Source organism: Cervus elaphus, chromosome 11 (genome assembly GCF_910594005.1).
Source record: "Cervus elaphus chromosome 11, mCerEla1.1, whole genome shotgun sequence".
Taxonomy (NCBI): Eukaryota; Metazoa; Chordata; class Mammalia; order Artiodactyla; family Cervidae; genus Cervus; species Cervus elaphus.
Window position 1 is genome coordinate 82,909,833 of NC_057825.1, and position 19,086 is coordinate 82,928,918.

A 19,086-nucleotide genomic window follows, 5' to 3' on the forward strand; every position below is an offset into this window, starting at 1 on the left:
GAATAGATGCTTTTGAACTGTGGTGTTGGAGAAGACTCTTGAGAGTCCCTTGGACTGCAAGGACATCCAGTCCATCCTAAGGGAAATCAGTCCTGAATATTCATTGGAAGGACTGATGCTGAAGCTGAAACTCCAATACTTTGGTCACCTGATGTGAAGAAATGACTCATTTGGAAAGACCCTGATGCTGGGAAAGATTGAAGGCGGGAGGAGAAGGGGATGACAGAGGATGAGATGGTTGGATGGCATCACCAATGCAATGGACAGTTTGAATAGGCTCCGGGAGTTGGTGATGGACAGGGAAGCCTGGTGTGCTGCGGTACATGGGGTCGCAGAGTCGGACATGACTGAGCAAATAAACTGAAAACTGCATTTTCTTCACTCAATAACTCATCATGGTTATCTCCCCATATCGTTGAATGTAGACATACAGTCTTTAATGGTTGCAAAATATCCCGTTGTACAGATATCTCTATTTATTTATCCAACCTCCTATTGCTGAACATTTAGATATTTCCCAGTTATTTGCTATCAATTATAAAGTTTTTGTTGAACATCTTTGTATAAACCTCTAAATGGCAACCCATTCCAGTACCCTTGCCTGGAAAATCCCATGGGAGGAGCCTGGTAGGCTACAGTCCATGGGGTCTCAAAGAGTTGGACATGACTGAGTGACTTCACTTCACTTCACTTCTCAAAAGATGTCTGGCTATCTTTAGGATGAATTCATAGAATGACTCAGTCAAAGGACACTGCCCTCCAGAAAAGTGGTAACAATTTACATTCCCACTTCAAGTATTGAGAAAATCCCCAAATCCAGCTGTCTCAGTTCAAACTCATGATGATTAAACTCAAATGGACCGGCAGCACTACAATCCTTCTACACATCCCTACATAGTTTGCTTTTCTGCTTTCTTAAGATAATTTTTAAAATCTCACATCTGCTTAACCCCTCCACATCCCTTTCCTCTCTCACATGCCCAGCTGTTGTCCTGTTTTAGGTATGTCCAGTTTCATACCTAAAAAATTCGAAGCTATCTAGGGCAATGGGCTTTCCTGGTGGCTCAGATAGTAAAGTATCTGCCTGCAATGCAGGAGACCTGGGTTCGATCCCTGGGTTGGGAAGATGCCCTGGAGAAGGAAATGGCTACCCACTCCAATATTCTTGCCTGGAGAATTCCATGGATAGAGGAGCTGGGCAGGCTACAGTCCATGGGATCACAAGTGTCAGACATGACTGAGCAACTAACATACACTAGGGCAACACTCCCCCATCTCCTTTTTTTGAGCCACCCTGTGCAGCTTGAAGGATCTTAGTTATTGATCCAGATATTGAACTCAGGCCCATAGCAGCAGAAGTAGAGTCCTAGCCACTGGACTGCCAGGGATTTCCTGAGGGCAGCAAGGTTATCTGTCCACCCCAAATCAATACAAACACACACACACACACACACACACACACACACACCATGCACTGTAATCTGGAATTTGTTTTCTCTGTCTTCCTCTTTCACTGTGGCAAAGGGTCTACGTGCCTAGCAATGGTTAACACTTTCCTTGAACCACATCAGCATAACTACTCAAGGACTTCTTTCCTGCAGTATTTTCTTTCTCTCCTACATCCTCATTATCATCTCTTTCTTTCTGTCTCCTGGATCATTCTCAAAAGCATAAAAAAAATCTCCTCATCTCCCATCTTAAAATACAAACAAATCAAAAATAATAAAATGAAGGGAAAGCTCTCTGTTGAGCCCATGTTTCCTCCAGCCTTCACTCCATTCTCTCAGGTTCCCTTCACAACAACCAAGAAAGAAAAATACATACAGATCAATGTCTTATCATTCATCCACTCATTCAATAAGTATTTACTGAACATCTACTATTTGCCGGGCACTGACAGAAGAGAATGGTGCAAGAGATAGACAAGGTCTCTATTCTCAAGAAACTTGAAATCCAATGGCAGAAACAGATATAACCAGGCAGATTGCAATGGAAGCCAGTTAGAACAGAGAGACAGTGATGGGCTTGAGAGCAAGGGAGCTCAGGTGGACCCCTGCTCTAGAGAGGAGGGTCAAAGAATGGTGCTCTGAAACAACATATCTGATGCAGCCAACCATGCAAAGATCAAGGAGGAACTTTCCAGGCAGAAAAGAACAGTAAGCCCTGAAACTGTGAGGCAAGAAAGAACTCTGACATTTGAGGCACTGCAAGGGGATCACAGAGCAACAGCAGTGCATGAAGAAAGGTGAGAAGGGTCCAGATGAGGTAAGTGGCAGTTTGGAGGTGGAAATGTATTATAAATTCTTTGGGAAAACATTAAAGAGTTTCAAGCAACACGCTTAGAACTTAGTTTTATTTTTTTAATTTTTCTTGAGCTAACCTGTGGAAATTGAGTTTTATGGGAATTCAAACAACTGGCTGGAAAATCATCTTTTTTTAAATTGAGTCAATTGAAAACTCCAAGAATACAATGGTATATTCATTAAAACAAAGAACCGTCTCAAAAATGCAAATATTCCATACTCATGGCAGAGGTGAGTCTATCATCAAGGCCTTGAATGGGTTATTACATGTGAAGCCCACTTTTTTTTAAAAAACGCTTTAACTTTACGAGAGGTTTTTGGTTTTGTTTTTTAAGGAAAAGGGAAAATCAGGTTTGTGCCTCTGGAAAAAAAATTTGGCCTGGGTTCTAAACAAACACACGTAAGATTCTCTAATCTTCTTAGATTCGTAAATGAGCTATTTCCTTAAGCACAATTAGGAATGGCTTATTTTCTCAATTTTAAGTGAGTTTCTGAAATATATCACGTGACACAAAGGATAATGGAAACTAGAAGCTGCTCTTTCTAGGTCACGAATCATACCATCTTGCTTTTCTTCTATAATTTGCTGCTACTAATGTCCGAAATCTAAGACCACTGCCACGAATTAACTTACAATTCCTTACACGTGGAGAGGACACACAGCAACTCAGCACTTTAGGTGACTGTTTACATCATTCACATAGTGATCAGTTGGGAAATGCTTTGTGTATTTAAGATCCTCCTTTCAGAACTTTTGGATATCCATGTAATATGCCTTTAGGATAAAAAAAGCTGGGGGTCGGAGCTCATCTGGATTTGTTTTCAGATAGCTTAGTCAGTAAAGAATCTGCCTGCAATGCAGGAGACCTGGATTCGATTCCTGGGTTGGGAAGATCCCCTAGAGAAGGAAATGGCAATCCACTCCAGTATTCTTGCCTGGAAAATCCCATGGACAGAGGAGCCTGGTGGGCTATATAGTCCATGGGGTCGCAAGAGTCAGACATGACTTATTGACTAAACCACCACCACCACAGCTTAATACACATTTGTACTAAATATGTAAAAATATGTCACATAGACGCATGCATAGATGATTGCACCCCCAAACAACGACAGGTGAGGAATGTTTTTCATGTATACGCACACATTCTACTGGCCTTCTGGCTTCATCTTTCCCTTCCCTTCAGATTTTGTAAAGCAGTTTTGACTCCTGCATTTTCTGGGCTAATTATTCCAGAGGATTTAAAACTTTCGCCATTGAGGTTGTGGTTGGTGCTATTACGACTCTAAGATAAACATTTTCTCTCATTTCACAATGCTCAAGAGTTTCAAGGAAAAGTTTTAAATCCAAAGAAGTGTCACCAGGGCCCTCGGAGCTCAGGGAAGACACTGCTTCTTCCTGTGTCACAAACACCTTGCAAGTCATGGAATTCTGCCACCAACATCTCCTCGTGCTGATAAACAGACATCTACAGAGCAGAGGTGAAGGGGTACCTATGTACTTGGTGTCACAATCATTACAGAAATTGTTGGGGGAGTTTGGGGGAGAATGGATACATGTATCCATATGGCAGAGTCCCTTTGCTATCCACCTGAAACTATCACAACATTGTTAATCGGTTATACTCCAATATAAAATAAAAAGTTTTTTTTTGTTGTTTTTAAATTGTTTGGGAGAGATTATGAGGTCAGATATCATATAACTTCCCCACATTCCTGGCTCTTTCCTCTCCTTCACCCCTACCCTTCCTGGACTCGAAATGTTCCTTCTCAATTCAGAAGGGAAAACGACTGACTGGCTTTTCCCCAAAGATGTTCTTATTGCACTTCCATTTCTCTGCTCTGATCTATTGACCTAAACGCTGGAGACACTTTTCTCTATCACCCACCAGCTTCTAACCACCACTGCCTTCCTCGGTCCCCGGCTTATCTGTGAGAATCAGCTTTGCCTTGTTCATGGTCATTTCTGAGATGTAATAAAACATAAAAGTAAAAACCCCTCAACCCTTCCTTTTTCTCTAAGCCAGCATTCCAACTGGGCTGGGAGGGGAAAGGTCAGCGTTTAGCCACCTCTCCCCTCTGAGACTTGAGATTTCATTCATTTCCCCTCCGGTTCAGGAATGCTGCTCCCCCATGGCACTTGTGGCAGCAAACAGGTTTTATCTGCTTTGTGTCTCAAGTGTTTATTTAACTTGTCTCAGCCTTCTCTCTCTTCTCACTCCGTGAGATGTTTTGTAAATTTGCATGTGTCATGCTTATCCCGATGTTAAAGACAAAGGACACTAACTACCCTCCAGTGAATTCCCAACCTCCTGCCTCTTGGTCACCAGAAATGACCTCTCCTCCTCTTCTGGCTTGTAGTGAGCTGGGGCCCACTAAAAGTGAATGTGTGCACCAACCACGCAGATTTTTCAAATATCTTTGGTGAGATAATTCACATATTTTAAGAAAAAGGTACCTCTGAGAACACAGTTATCTTGACCTTTGGTTCTTTCAATAGTTATATATCTTTAGCAAGATGGTGAGCCTTTTCAAATGAACTTGATCCTTTTCTGAAGGAATTGCTCAAAATGTGCAGAATCCTTGGTGCCACCTTCTCCGGAAGCACTAAAATCAAAGGTGGATCTCAGAACCTGTTTCTTTGTTATGTCACTCTTCATGACAAAATTTCTCTGTGTGTTTTGATTGTGAAACCTCTGTTGAATTTAAAATCACCTTTTCAACAGCATGGCTTTTCCATTTCTCTACCACTATGCTTAGGGCTTCTCTGGTGGCTCAGTGATAAAGAACCTGCCTGCCAATGCAGGAGATGCAGATTTGATCCCTGATCCAGAAAGATCCTCTGGATTCGATTCCTGGGTTGGGAAGATCCCCTAGAGAAGGAAATGGCAACCCACTCCAGTATTCTTGCCTGGGAAATCCCAAGAACAGAAGAGCCTGGAGGGCTACAGTCCATGGAGTCGCAAAGAGTTGGACATAACTTAGCAAATTAACAACAACCGCCACTGTGTGTAAAGGCTCTGAACCTAAACTTTTTTTCATTAGGCTAACTTTTTGAATTCTCATTCATTTAAATATGAGAATCTGGTTTTCTGCAAAATCTCTGCCTAGTAAAGAGTAAGGAATTTGTTTTAAATTAGAATTCACATTTAGTGAGAAAAGCCAAATCACACAGAATTTGATGTCTTCTAACAAGACTTTACACCAAAGGCAGCAAAGACCTAGAAGCATTCCAGGGTAGGGCAAGTGGAAATGTTCAAAGGCAGTTACGGGGACCTCCCTGGTGGTCCAGTGGTTAAGATTCTGTGCTTCCAATTCAGGGGCACGGGTATTGAGCCCTGGTCAGGGAACTAAGATCCCACATGCTGTGCAGCACGGCCACAAAATTAAGTAAGTAAGTAAACTGGGGGGGAAAGTAAATTAAAAAAAATAGGAAGTTATCATATACTGGAAGAAGGAGGAGTATAAGCAAATATAGCTAAATAGCAATTTTTGTTTTTTAGAGTTTCAGAAAAGCTCCCAAGCAACCTGAGTTGAGTCTGATTTACAAAACATACAGACAGGAGGGTCATTTGGCTGGTTCTAAGCCTGGCGAAGGATAAGGGCATATGTGGCCCCTTTAACTAAGTGAGTCTAGATCAACTTTGCCTACCACTCAAAAGCCAGCTTTCTCCTGGGACCTCCAAGCATCACCCTCAGTCCACAGCCTCCCTTTTATCACCAGCCTACGTGAACTTTCATGGGGGGGTGGGTGGGGATCTGCACTGCTCAACCCTGGCTGGCTGTGAACTTCTAACCCAAGGAGCATTCTTATCCCATTAGGATGAAATCCACAGGGTTCAACAACTTAATTCCTCTACGAACACTGAATGTATACCAGGTGCTGGGGGAAGGGAGAGGACAGCGGGGAGGCTGGGCTATACACATGATCAAGTCCCTGATGATTTCCAGGTCCTAAGAGTCTAGCTGAGCAGAGATATGCTGGATAGGAAACCAAAAATAACACCAGATAGAATAAAATCAATGCAATCACAGTGCAAATTGCTCAAGGGATCCAGAGGGGAAAACAATTCATTCCATGATGGGGAGGGGAGGAAAAGGAAAGAGAATTTTCACAGCAGCAAATGGGAAGGGGCACTTTTGGCTGAGAGAACAGCAGTGAAATGGAGCCTGTGTTTATAGACCACTTTTTAATAGTCTGGCATGGCTGTGGGGGAAATTCGATAATTCGATGGAGAATGAGACAGATGTAGAGCCTCCACATGAAACTCTATAGTCGGGAGAGAGGGCAGTAAGTATCCTTTATATAAGTTGGGCAAATAAAAGTATTAAAAAAAAAAGTAAAAAAAAGATTTTCCTGGCTAGTGAAATCTTCAGGATTATAGAAGGGAATCAGATAATAATAACAATTATAATAACAATGGTGATTATTTTGTCAAGCTTGAAGTGGTAAACCACTTACATAGTCTTTTAGAGCTGAAGGAACTTTAAAGACCATCTCTGCCAACTCTCTTATTTTAAAAACAGATGAGGAAATTGATGACCAGAGAAAAGTGCATGCATGCTCAGTTGTGTCTGACTCTTTGCGACACCATGGACTGCTGTCCACCAGGCTTCTCTGTCCATGTTATTCCAGGCAAGAATACTGGAGTGGATTGACATTTCTTACTCCATGGGGTCGAACCTGCATCTCTTGTGTCTCCTGCATTGCCAGGCAGATTCTTTAACCACTGCACCACCTGAGAAGCCTACAGAAAAGTCCCTTGTCTCAAATCCACAGCTAATTAGGGGCAAAGCAGGGTTGGAACACAGATCTCTTTCTTTCTAGACCTGGTCACTTTCCACTAAAATGTGTCAACCTGCACCCTCCTGGCTATTTTTCAGAGAAGAGGAAACAGTGAAACAGCAGTTGGCATTTAAGAGGTTTGCCTGATTCAAATGTATTCTTTTTAATGGCTGAGTAATATTCCATTGTGTATATGTACCATAGCTTTCTTATCCATTCGTCTGCTGATGGATCTGAGAGAATAGCATTGAAACAAGTATATTATCAAGTGTGAAACAGACCTCCAGCCCAGGTTGGATGCATGAGACAAATGCTCAGGGCTGGTGCACTGGGAAGACCTAGAGGGATGGGATGGGGAGGGAGGTGGGTGGGGGGATCAGGATGGGGAACACATGTAAATCCATGGCTGATTCATGTCAATGTATGGCAAAAACCACTACAATATTGTAAAGTAATTAGCCTCCAACTGATAAAAATAAATGGAAAAAAAAAAAAAAAAAAGAGGTTTGCCTGAAGTCCCATAGCCAGTGGTGGCTCAGAGAGAACTCAGACCGAGGACATCAGAGACATCAAGCCAACACTCTCCTGTAAACATTCTTACTAAAATTAAACCCATTCACGAGGGGTGAAGCACGAGACAGAAGAGTGAGTGTGGTGATTAAAGCCCAAGAATGCATGTTTCTCCAGTCATGAGTTGGGTAAGAAACACGGGGGCTGCAGGAGTCTGCTTCGCCTCAGCTGCCATCCGGCCCCTCCACGCACAAGCCAAGCTGCAGGGAGCTCTCGTTCTCCACTGAGGGCTTAGCTGCAATATGGTTTAAATTAGACATTTCTTGCCTGAGTAGAACAAATCACTTAGGTTATACGCTGACAAAAAAGGAACAGTCTGCATGCTTGGAAAGCTTAGGGGGAATTAAATTATGTGCTGTCACTTCAGAGTTGTTCCTCTGTGCTCTCCACCAGCACCTCTCAATTGCCTGCAGGAGTCCTGGAGCCTTGCGTGCAAGCCGAGCCCTAACCCAGGGCTTAACATAAACTTCGGGCTCTCAGGTCATTGGGAAATAACAGGTATATCCGGTTGGGTCTTTTGTGCTTGTCTGCACGCAAATTAAAAGCTCGTGCAAAGCTGAACTCCTTGGAGCCTCTGGTTAGGGAGAAGGTATGATGCCTTGGAAGAGAATTCTCACACGATCTCTATTTGCTTTTTCAGGGAATGGGAGTGGAGGGTTGAGCTTGCTTATGGGAAATTCACACCTCTGGGCAGCTGAGCTCAGAAGGGGCGGGATGCGGAGGTGGCCTTGTGCCAGCTGGTCTGCTGGAAGCAAGAGTCTGAAGAACCCTATGTTGGAGCTTTGAAAGGGGGTAGATCTTGTAGATTTCAGGGAGGGGAGTAGAGGTGGGTGGGCCAATGCCTGTGCTTCCTGGCTGGGTCAACAGTGGCAGGACTCTTGGAAGGCCAGAGGGACCTTGTGTGGGGAGGGGAGGGGCCTGTAACTAAGGGAAGGACCCATGCACCAAAAGCTGTCACCTCAGCACCCCACCTCCCTCACTCTTAAAGACCCCATTACAATTCAGCTTTTTTAAAAAGAAAAAAAAAGATTTTTAAAACATGGGCCATTTTTCAAGTCTTTATTGAATTTGTTATAACATTGCTTCTGTTCTATTTTTTGTTTTGTTGTTGTTGTTGTTTTTGACTGACAGGAATCTGGGATCCCACCTCCCTGACCAGGGAACGAACCCCTGAGTTGGAAGGTAAAGTCTTAATCACGGACCACCAGGAAATCCCTACAATTCAGCTCTGAAGCCTCCAAAAGGCTGGTTGGAGTGGGAGAAGGTGTCCATTCTGTCCCTGTGCTTCATCTAATAGGAACCAGTGATGTTCATGTCTCCTGCTCTCAGGGTTTTGCTTATCTGGCCTGTCGGGGAGGTTGCAGGTGCCTCTGGGATCTGGTAGACTGGAATTCACATTTCAGTTCAGCTGCCACAGGAGCTGCATGGCCTTGGTTGATAATGCCAACTCCTCCTGTCTTGCTTTGTCTGTAGGAAAGGGATTATGGTTAACAGTTACCTTAGAGGGTTGGTTGTGAAGGATTAATAAAATGATTCATGTCAAGTGCTTGGCACTCTGCCTGGCTCAGAGTACTCCATAAATGGTAGTTCTTCTATTACTAGTAGTACATGATTACTATTACCATTGTTATTACTGGCAGAGCCGCTAATGAAAGAGCCACTGTGATCTCAGGATGTGGCTCAGATGCCCTTCGGCCCCACACCTGAGCAAGAGCTCCCCACCCCCTTCCTCTGAGCCACGCTCTCTGGGTTGCTGACTCAGACATCACCTGGGCTCCAGGCAGCAGAGATGTGGGTACCACTCTGCCTCTTCCTTCTGGCCCTGCTTGGGGGTTAAGGTGCACCATCCCCACTAGACCCATTGTCTGGGGGTGGTACCTCTGTGATAGCCCAGCTGTTTAGAAGTGCCCACATGTGTCTGAGGGGCTTTCCTCCGAAAATCAGTCACTGGGACACGTTTGCTCTGAAATCTACCCTCACTGCCACCAAATTCCTACATCAAGACCATAGTTCTTTAGATATTAATACTTCTGGATGGATTTTTCTCACAAGAAAAATCATACATTTGAACTGAGATGGTGATTCTCAAAGTGTGGCCCGGGGACTTCTTGGGAGGGTGGGTGGTTCCTGAGATGCTTTCAGGAAATCCACAAGGTTAAAACTATGGTCTTAAGGTAGTCTTTGCCCTTCTCCCCATTCTTCTCTCGCAAGATCACCAGGGGTCTTTCAGGGGCTACCTGACATTCGATATCACTACAGATTGGTTACAGCATCAGATATGAGTATTCTTCTGTCTTCTATTAAATCAGAAATTAAATAGATTTGTAAAATATGTAAAACAATGCCACTCCTACTAAATATTTTTTGTTTTGGAAAACAGATATTTTCTAATATGGTATTTCTGTAAACATGTTTTAGGTTTATTATTTTTTAATGAATAAATTTCATTTCTAAAATTGTAAATGCATGCATGTGTGCTCAGATGCTCAGACATGTCCAACTCTTTGCAACCCCATGGACTATAGCCCGCCAGGCTCCACTGTCCATGGAATTTAGATAAAACTTAGATGAAGCAATAGCTTTTTGGTTTCTGTAACATTTTTTAAGAGTAGAAAGAGGTCCTGAACACGAAACATTTGAGAAACACTGAGCTAAGATTTTGGCATTGGGACCAATGAAGTCATCACTTTGCTCACTTACTTCTAAATAAAACTGTCATTTCTGGGAGTCTGGAATAGTGTGAATTTTATAGTAAGTTCAATATAATGCATTTGAATGTAGCAGATCTAGTCATGAAGCCCATGTGGAGGCTGCATTCCAGCCACTGTTTTAAAGGAAATTTTTTCAAAACCCTCCCAAGACTGCATTGTAAATTACAGAGACAGATTGCTATCTGCAGGACAGATAGCAATTTTCTCCACTAGGAGAGGAGAGGGCAGGCCTGAATTGCATTTCACACGGGAACCAAGATGGCTTTTCCTGGTGGGGTCCTGGCCTCCCGGGGGATGTCAGCTCTCCTGGGGGAGTAGGGGGAGGTTTGGGATCACCCAGGTAGTTAACAGGCATGTGGGTGCCAGGGAAGTGTATACACACAGTGGAGAATCAGAAGGGAGGGGCTGTGGTACAGTTCATGACATTGGCATCAGTTAACAAGTGTGGACCGCTGTGGTCTGGATGGGCTTTGGAGCCTGCAGACCCGAGTACAGATCTTGACCCCTTAGAGATTGTCATATTGACTGAGTGAGACAGAGAAAGAGAAATATCATATGATATCCCTCATATGTGGAATCTAAAAAAAAAAAAAATGATACAAATGAACTTATTTACAAAATAGACTCATAGACTTAGAGAATGAATTTACAGTTACCAGAGAGGAAGAATAGGGGGAAGGGATACTTAGGGAATTTCAGACAGATGGGTACACACTGCTATATTTAAAGTGGATAACTAACAAGGACTTACTGTATAGCACAGGGAACTCTGCTCAATGTTATGTGGCAGCCTGGATAGGAGGGGAGTTTGGGGGAGAATGGATACATGCATATGTGTGGTTGAGGCCCTTTCCTGCTCACATGAAACTATCACAGCATTGTTAACCGGCTATACTCCAATACAAAAGAAAAAATTAAAAAACAACTTGCAACCTGAAAGACTTTTGGCAAATAGTCCATCGTGTCTGAACCTTAATCCTCTTATATGTAAAGCAGGCTAATGGTGGCTATACATTTAGGATGATCGGGAGAAGCAAATGAAGTTGTCAAGCACTGAATACAGTGCCCAGCACTTGGAGGGAAAATTAACTCCTTTCCTCTCTCTGTCCCAACTTGCTTTGTGGTGTTCTGCACTCCAACGGACTAGAGGAGAGTGAGCCCTGGGCTGACCTTACGGCTACGACATCGGAGAGGAGGATCGTCTTCTCGTTTCACTGGGCACAGAGTTCTGCATGCGGCATGCAAAATTGTTGGGGTGGTTATTCCGTTAAATGAAATGACACTTGTAATCTGATTTTCACCTCTCTGAGCTGCCTCCGGGAGCTGCAGGTATGATACCCAGAGTCCAGCAGGAGAAGGGCACAAGGATTCCCACTGGTTCAGAGCCTGTCATGAGTTCTAAAATGGGATGGAGCTTTCCATTTTACCCCAGAGCCCCGGATATTCCATGAGGTAACCCGGCAACCTGGGACCGCGGACAGAGCCCTGGGGGCCTGGTAAGAGGCACCAGCTGCACCTGAAAACAGGTGATGGTGCGTGCTGCCAAGGCTCAGAATCTAAGAAGTCCTGACTTCCTTCTGCAATCCAACCCGTAAAACAAATAAGCCACAGGCTGACTCAGCACAATAGTTCAAGGAAAGAAGGTTAGTCACCACCACAGTACAGACGACTGAATTCAACTTTCCACTGTGGCCAGGGGAGCGTTTCCTCTCTGGCAGTTAACAAGGAAGGGTGGAGAGACTTCTTGCCCAGCCTTCTGGTCCAGGCTCCCTAGATGGCCTGAGCTTCCTCAGTGCAGCTGTTCGATGTTCTGGGTGCCTCAGGTCTGAGCCACAGTCCACTTTCACCCAGACCTGTACTGGGAGGAATGTAGGTGGTCCCTTCTGGGGAGCCAGGGAGCATGGCTTCATTGATGCCAACCCCCGGAGGTCCCACGACAGCACCCCCGGGGTCCTCTCCTGTTTGCACCGCGTGGACTGTCGTTTTCTTAACTCTCCCTGGCAGCAATGGCCCGAGTGCTGTCCCAGAGCCTCCGCTCTGTGGGAGGGACTGGCCCAGAGCCTGGCTTGGAGGAAGGCACCCGGCTCGGCCTCCTCCGGGATCTTTTGGGAGCATGGCATCCTCCTGCCTAAAGAACTGCCTCTGCTCTGAGGGTCCTGAAGTGGAGTGTGTCCATCCGGGTGAGGTGAAACAAGGTGACGAAGGAGTGCTGCATGGCTCCATCTGGGAGCTGGAGGAAAACGCAAATTGGCTGTTGATGCTGAGCCCTTCTGCCAAGAGCAGATGGCTCTGAGGTTGACCTTTTCAGGCAGCGGCAAATGGCTTCCCTCAGAGTAATGATCATAACTGATGTGTCTGAGCCCCTCCCCGGTACCAGACACTGTTCTTCTAAAAGCTGTACACGCATTAGCTCATTTAGTCCTGAAGTAGGTACTGGCGTGGTCTTTGTTTTACCCAAATGTGAACTGGACCCAGAAAGCGATTTGCAGCAGCTAGAGTCACTCGGTTATGAGTGGTAGAGGCAGACTCGGACCCTGGCTGGCTCTGGAGTGGGGGACTACTTACCACCATGTGCTGCCTCAGAAAGAAAAGCAGGCCATGGTTGCTGTCTTCTTAGGCTTCCAGGAGGTTGCAGGCGGTTGGGTGAGGGTGTGTCACCCCAGAGCGTCACACTGAACCAAGCAGGCTATGTTTATCTCTGTGAGGTCCAAGTCCTTGCGTGACTCTGATTTTATTGGACAGGAATAAGGGCATAGTACTAGTAGTAACAATAATAAATAACGGCTAGCTTTTACTGAGAACTCACTCTTTGCCATCAGCTGTGCTAATTTGTATCCTCACAATATCTCATTTAATCCTCACAGTCCCTGTGGTTGGGATATTATGATCCCTCTTGTACAAATGAGGATACTTGGGCTAAGAAGAGTTAACTACCATGGCCAAGGTCACTGCTTATAAGTCAGAGAGCTGGGCCTCACACCCAAGAGTGCCTGGCTCCAGAAGCCAAACTCCTAATGATGTGTTATGCTGGCTTTACTGCTTTTAATCTCCTCTGGTGGATTAGACAAGCCCAGAAGGCTTTTTGGGCCTGTGCCCAGAGGCCTGTAAAGAACTGTCATCATCTTGGAGGGGACATCGAGGCACGCTAAGGTCACTCTCCCACCCTGGCTTCTATGATGTCTTCCACAGAGATACGGAAATCTGGAATGCTCCCCCCTAATGTCTTATCAGCTTTAATCTGGGGATTTCCCTCATCTGTCAAGAAGAGGAGATGATATGAGCACAAGCATACCAATTCTTTAAAGTAAAGAACAGATCTGAAAGACAAGTAATCCTTTTGTTTTGTTTTCATTCTACATTTGCAAAGCTAAATTAAAGCAATCATTCTTTCTAGAAGGAAAAGTTTTTTGGCACATGCTACTGCGTACAAAACCCCAGGTCCCAGATGCAAACTGGCCATCTTTGTGGAAGGCAAGGAGGTGGTAGCAAGACCCTTTAACATGCATACCCCTTTGGTTCAAGATTCTCCACTGGAAAACATTTGCGAATGTATAGAGAATTGCACAGAAAAGTGAAGTCACTGCAATGGAGTCTCAAATAAGTTGGAAAGAACACAAACGGTCTTTGAAGAGAAATGGCTAAATAAATTATGTTACAGTCATATTATGCAGTAGTTTAAAAGCATGTGGTAGGTAGATCTATACCTTCTGTTGAAGTCGCCAAGACAATTGTTAAGTTGAAAAAAGATCACTGAACAGTAATTTTAGTATGATCTCATTTGTATTAAAAATACATACATATGTACAAGCATATGCTGTACATAAATGGAAGACACATGGTTCTTGTGGCTGCATCTGAGAAGGGGTAGGAGTATGGGCTTCCCTATTTCTCTGCATGCTTTTATATACTGATTGAATCTTTTGCAACAAGAGCCTGTTTATATACTATGTGTGTGTGTGTTTTAAGAATCTATATCTGGTCAAAACTGAAAAATAATATATACAAATTGTATAATATTATAACATGCATGAGTGCTAAGTTGCTTCAGTCGTGTTTGACTCTGTGTGACCCTATGGACTGCAGAGGACCAGGCTCCTCTGTATATGGAAAATTCCAGGCAAGAATACTGGAATGGGTTGCCATCTCCTACTCCAGGAGACCTCCCCAACCCAGAGATTGAACCCGCGTCTCTTAAGTCTCCTGCATTGGCAGGTGGGTTCTTTACCAATAGCGCCACTTGGGAAGCCTTAATATTATAATATGATATATTAAATATTTAGATATATATAATATTGTGTATGCATAATAATGTAGATATATAATATAAACCAAAGTCCAAAGATTTTTGTTATAGAAGTAGTTCAGAGTGGGCCAGTGGTCACCTGGCCACTAGACTTGTTTTCTCCATATTACTTTCCAGCTTTTGTTCTTATCTCTGGGCCTCAGAGGCCATAGGACCTGGACTCCATCAACGTGGACTCTGAGTGGTATTAAGTCTTAAGATAAAAGATAAAGACCTTAATTTATCGCAAGCTTAGATACTTTAAAATAGCCCTAAAACTTAGTTTGCATTAAAAGAAACACTGCATGGTTGGTGGGAAGTAACCACAGCTCTCAGGGTTGGACAAGATCCCATCTTTGGGGTATTGTGTTTAGTTTTAGGTACATACCTAGCCATATTGAAGAGCTGCTAAAGCAAAATCCCATGAAGAAAACCAACTTCTATATTGATGATAGAAGGGCTGAGCTTTCTTGGCTATGGGTACCAGGCAAAAAGCATCTATCTTGGGTCTTCCCTGGTGGCTCAGTGGTAAAGAATCTGCCTGCCAGCGCAGGAGACACAGGTTTGATCCCTGATCCAGAAAGATCCCACATGCCTTGGAGCAATTAAGCCTGTGAGCCAGCCACAACTACTGAGCCTGTGCTCTGGAGCCTGGGAGCCACCACTTCTGAGCCCACATGCTGTAACTACTGAAGCCTAGAGCCAGTGCTCTGCAATAAGCCTAGAACCAGTGCTCTGTAATAAGAGAAGCCACAGCAATGAGAAGCCTGAGCATTGCAAGTAGAGAGTAGCCCCTACTTGTTGCAACTAGAGAAAGCGCATGTAGCAATGAAGACCCAGCACTGCAAAAAATGATTTTTTTAAAAAAGCATCTATCTCACTTGCTTATTTATTATTATTATTATTATTTTGGGTTATCCTTCACCCAAAATGAAGTGAAGGACAGAAGCAGGATACCTCAGGACAGAGGGGCCTCTTACCTTTTGTTTCCTAGCACATTCTCCCTAACCCCATCTCTCTTTCTGAAAAGAAACTTAGCCCTTTGGCCACAGGGATGGCCTGATGCCAAGCTGGCACAATGGAGTCCTTCCAGGGGCCTGAATAATGACCTTGAAAAGGACATGTTTTCTTTTTGGGGAGGTGGTTAATTTGAGGCTGCCCATGGCCAGCTTTCCTGCTAAGTGGAGAGTATATGGGATGAAGCCCAAGCAGAGACCAACATGCTAGACGGTGGGAGAGCAGCCCCAGGTCCTTCCATCCTGTGAGGTACCACCTTTATCCTTTCCTTCCTGTGAGCCAGTGCATTCCTGTCCTGCTTAAACAAGCTTAAGCTGGATTTCTACTCTATGGACTCAATACAAGTTACTTTAAATTTCTTCTTTGAACTCTCTCTCTAGCTCTGCTGTTCTTTTGAAAGTTATCTGTACCAAACAATTCAAATGTGAGTTTTGGGGTGGGCAAAATCCACATATTGTGTGTCATTGACTGAAAGGAGATCCCTGGGCTTTAGACACTGGCTTTGAGAATCTGTAACTTAAGAGTCTGGTATGGATATTCACTAGAGTGAGTGCTCCACCATGAGCTGCGTCAAGGGGACCCGCAGGTCTCTCTGGATTTACCCTGAGTCTTCATCAGGTACTGGGTGGACCTTCCAACAGAGGTCTACGCCAAAAAGCCTGGGAGAAACCAAAGCCCAGGGTTACCATAGCCAGTCTTTTTGGCTTGTCCTAACTGATAAGGCCTATCTTTCTGACAGCATTTACCCAACTGGTTCCTCTGCCTTTTAAAGTCTTGTCCTGCAACAAGAGCTGAGTCCAGGGCATCATGGCTTGGAGGGCTGCACAATTTGCTGCGGCAGGCAGGTATGTATCTAGTTTATCTAAAAGCTATATAGGAGGTCTTAGAAACAGCTCTGTTTTGTAGTTTTTAAGATAGGTATTTACTTGGCTTAAAAGCACCTCCATTCCTCTGATTCTGGTAGAAATACTGTGATAAAAGCTTTCGGGAACGTTGCCAGCTCAAAATTGGTAGCAGCCCATACACAACCCTTGTCTACTAAATTCAAGTCTGATACCTGTGGCAGTCTTCAATTATTAGACAAGGGTCTTGCTAAACCTAGATATTATAAGGTTGCCACGAAATTCATTTCAAATGATGCATATGCCAGCAGAGCCCTGGGAAACCAATTCCTATTTACTCAGTTGCTCAAAAACTAACTTTATTACAGAACTGAGTACCCCATAATAAAGTATGAATCATTTCCAGAGAACCTCTCAAAAGCTACTGAATGGAGAATTTTACAAAAAGGCATTTTCTTATCAGGTAAGATGTTTTAATGTTGGTTTCAACCTTTCAAAAAGTCAAACTAAGAAGTCTGTTTATTTTTCTTTAGAATTTAACCAGTTATTTCAAAGTCAGCTATGAAGCACAGTCCACAGGCCTCCTTCATTCAAAACCAATTTACCTGCAAAAGATGAGCATACTATTTCTTTAGAATCCTCAAGATTCAATTCTCTAAAACAAATCTCCCTGCCCTACCCCCGCCAAAAACCCCAGAAATTATTTTAAAAAATTCTTCCAGCTGATTATTTTTTTAAGTCAGGCAGGAAAGAATGCATTTGTGCCTTTTATCTGAGGCTTTTCAGCATAAACGAGTACGACGGAGCTGGAGTGCAACTTCGTAAGTTCAAATCCTGGGTCCACCTCTTACTAGCTAATAAGAGGGAGAGTGGGGGAGTAGAGAACCACCTCACTTTGCCCAGGGAAGCACTTTAATCATTTACTTGGAAAAATAAATCATTTAAGATTATATCGTATGATTGTAAATGTATGCGTGTGAACTTGGGTAAATCATATAACCTTTCCGAACCCGTTTCCTCATCTGTAGACTGGCACACAGTAGAGATTCGCAGCGCCGGTAAACCTCAAAGCCCACGGCTGTTACTTGGTAAGCGCCCAACTTCTTTACTTACTCTTGATAACCCCCGAGGCTCGGAAGCACACTTCCTACCTGAATAACTACCATTCATCCCCCGGGCTCGCCCTTTCCCCAACCTTTGGGAAAAGATCTTTTCTCTCCAGGGTCTTTAAAATACTTTGTACCAGCCGGCTGGAAAGGGTGCTGCGCCGTGGGGCTTCCCCTTGGGCAGGCGCGTCCGTTCAGACCGCGCGCGCGCGCGCCCAGACCCGGCCTTAGAGTGGTGGCCCGGAAGGGTGCGGCTGTGCGTGCGCCGCGGAGGGTGGTGGCGGTCGGCATCCCGCCCTCGGCCACCGCCCCCGCCGCCGCCTCCGCGTGTCAGGTGCCGTGAGAAGCGCCGAGGGATATGACTAGAGCCGACTTTCCAGAAGCAGCGCACGCAAGGCACAGCTCCGCACGCAAGGGGGAGGCGACAGCAGAAGAAACTTTTCAACCCAATAAAGTTCGCAGGCGCTCGGAGATTGGCCTCCTCCTCCTCCCAACCCCCAGCTCCAGGAATCTTCGGAGCGCCCTCCCTCCCCTGCTCTCCGCAGGGTTCGTCCCAGCTTGGCTCTCCGCCGGGCGCCCCGGGTCTCCGACGCGGCCAGCTTTGCCCCGCGCCCTCCAGTGGGCGGCGCCACCTGGAGGAGTTTCTACGCGGGAAACCTCCAGGCAGCTGCGGCGCGCCAGCTCTGGCCTTTGTATGCCAAGGAAGTCGGGGTCCTGGGGCGGGGGAGCTGTGTCCTTCAGGGTTTCTTGATCTCGCCGCCCAAGGTGGAAGGAGAACTTTGCGCGCCAAAGGGCCTGACCTGATGGGTCGATATGCTTGCGAGAACGTTAAAATAAAATACAAATAAAGCAACTCGGGATGCAGTAAGGCAAAACCTTCACCACAACCGAGTTTCTTTTCCAAGCTGACAGGTTTCCTTTCCTGGTTAGGGCGCCCGAGGATCTCGAGCGATTTTCTCTCGGGGAAGGAAGCCCAGGCCAAGGAGAGGGTAGAGAGGTTGTGCGCTCGGGGCGTGGAGCGCGCTCCCATCGAGAGCGCAGGAGTGGCGCTCAGGTGGTGTCCCGAGCGCGCGTCCAGAGAAACTGCGGCCTCGATCGGGAGTGGCTGTGAGGAAGAGTGATTTGGGGGAAACGAAAAGTTCTCGCCGCCGCTTCCAGGAAAGCCACCAGCTACTGCTCCAAGGCCGTCGGGGTGCGCCGGGACTGCCTCGCGTGACCACCAGCGCGCGGCGACCCCAGTCGTAGTCCGAGAGGCCTGTTCCAGGGCGCCCCGCCTCCCCCTGCAAGCCCCGCCCTCTCCAGGTCAGGCTGCCTCCTCCCCACTCACAGACCTTAAAAAAGAGAGAGGCGGGATGGCGCGTTTTACTCTCCAGAGTGACTGTGCAAGCCGACCACGCCTCTGCGACGCCAGCTGTCAGAGCCTTGCGGGGGGCGTGAGGGCTGGCAGTTGACTCCATTCATCGACCCTC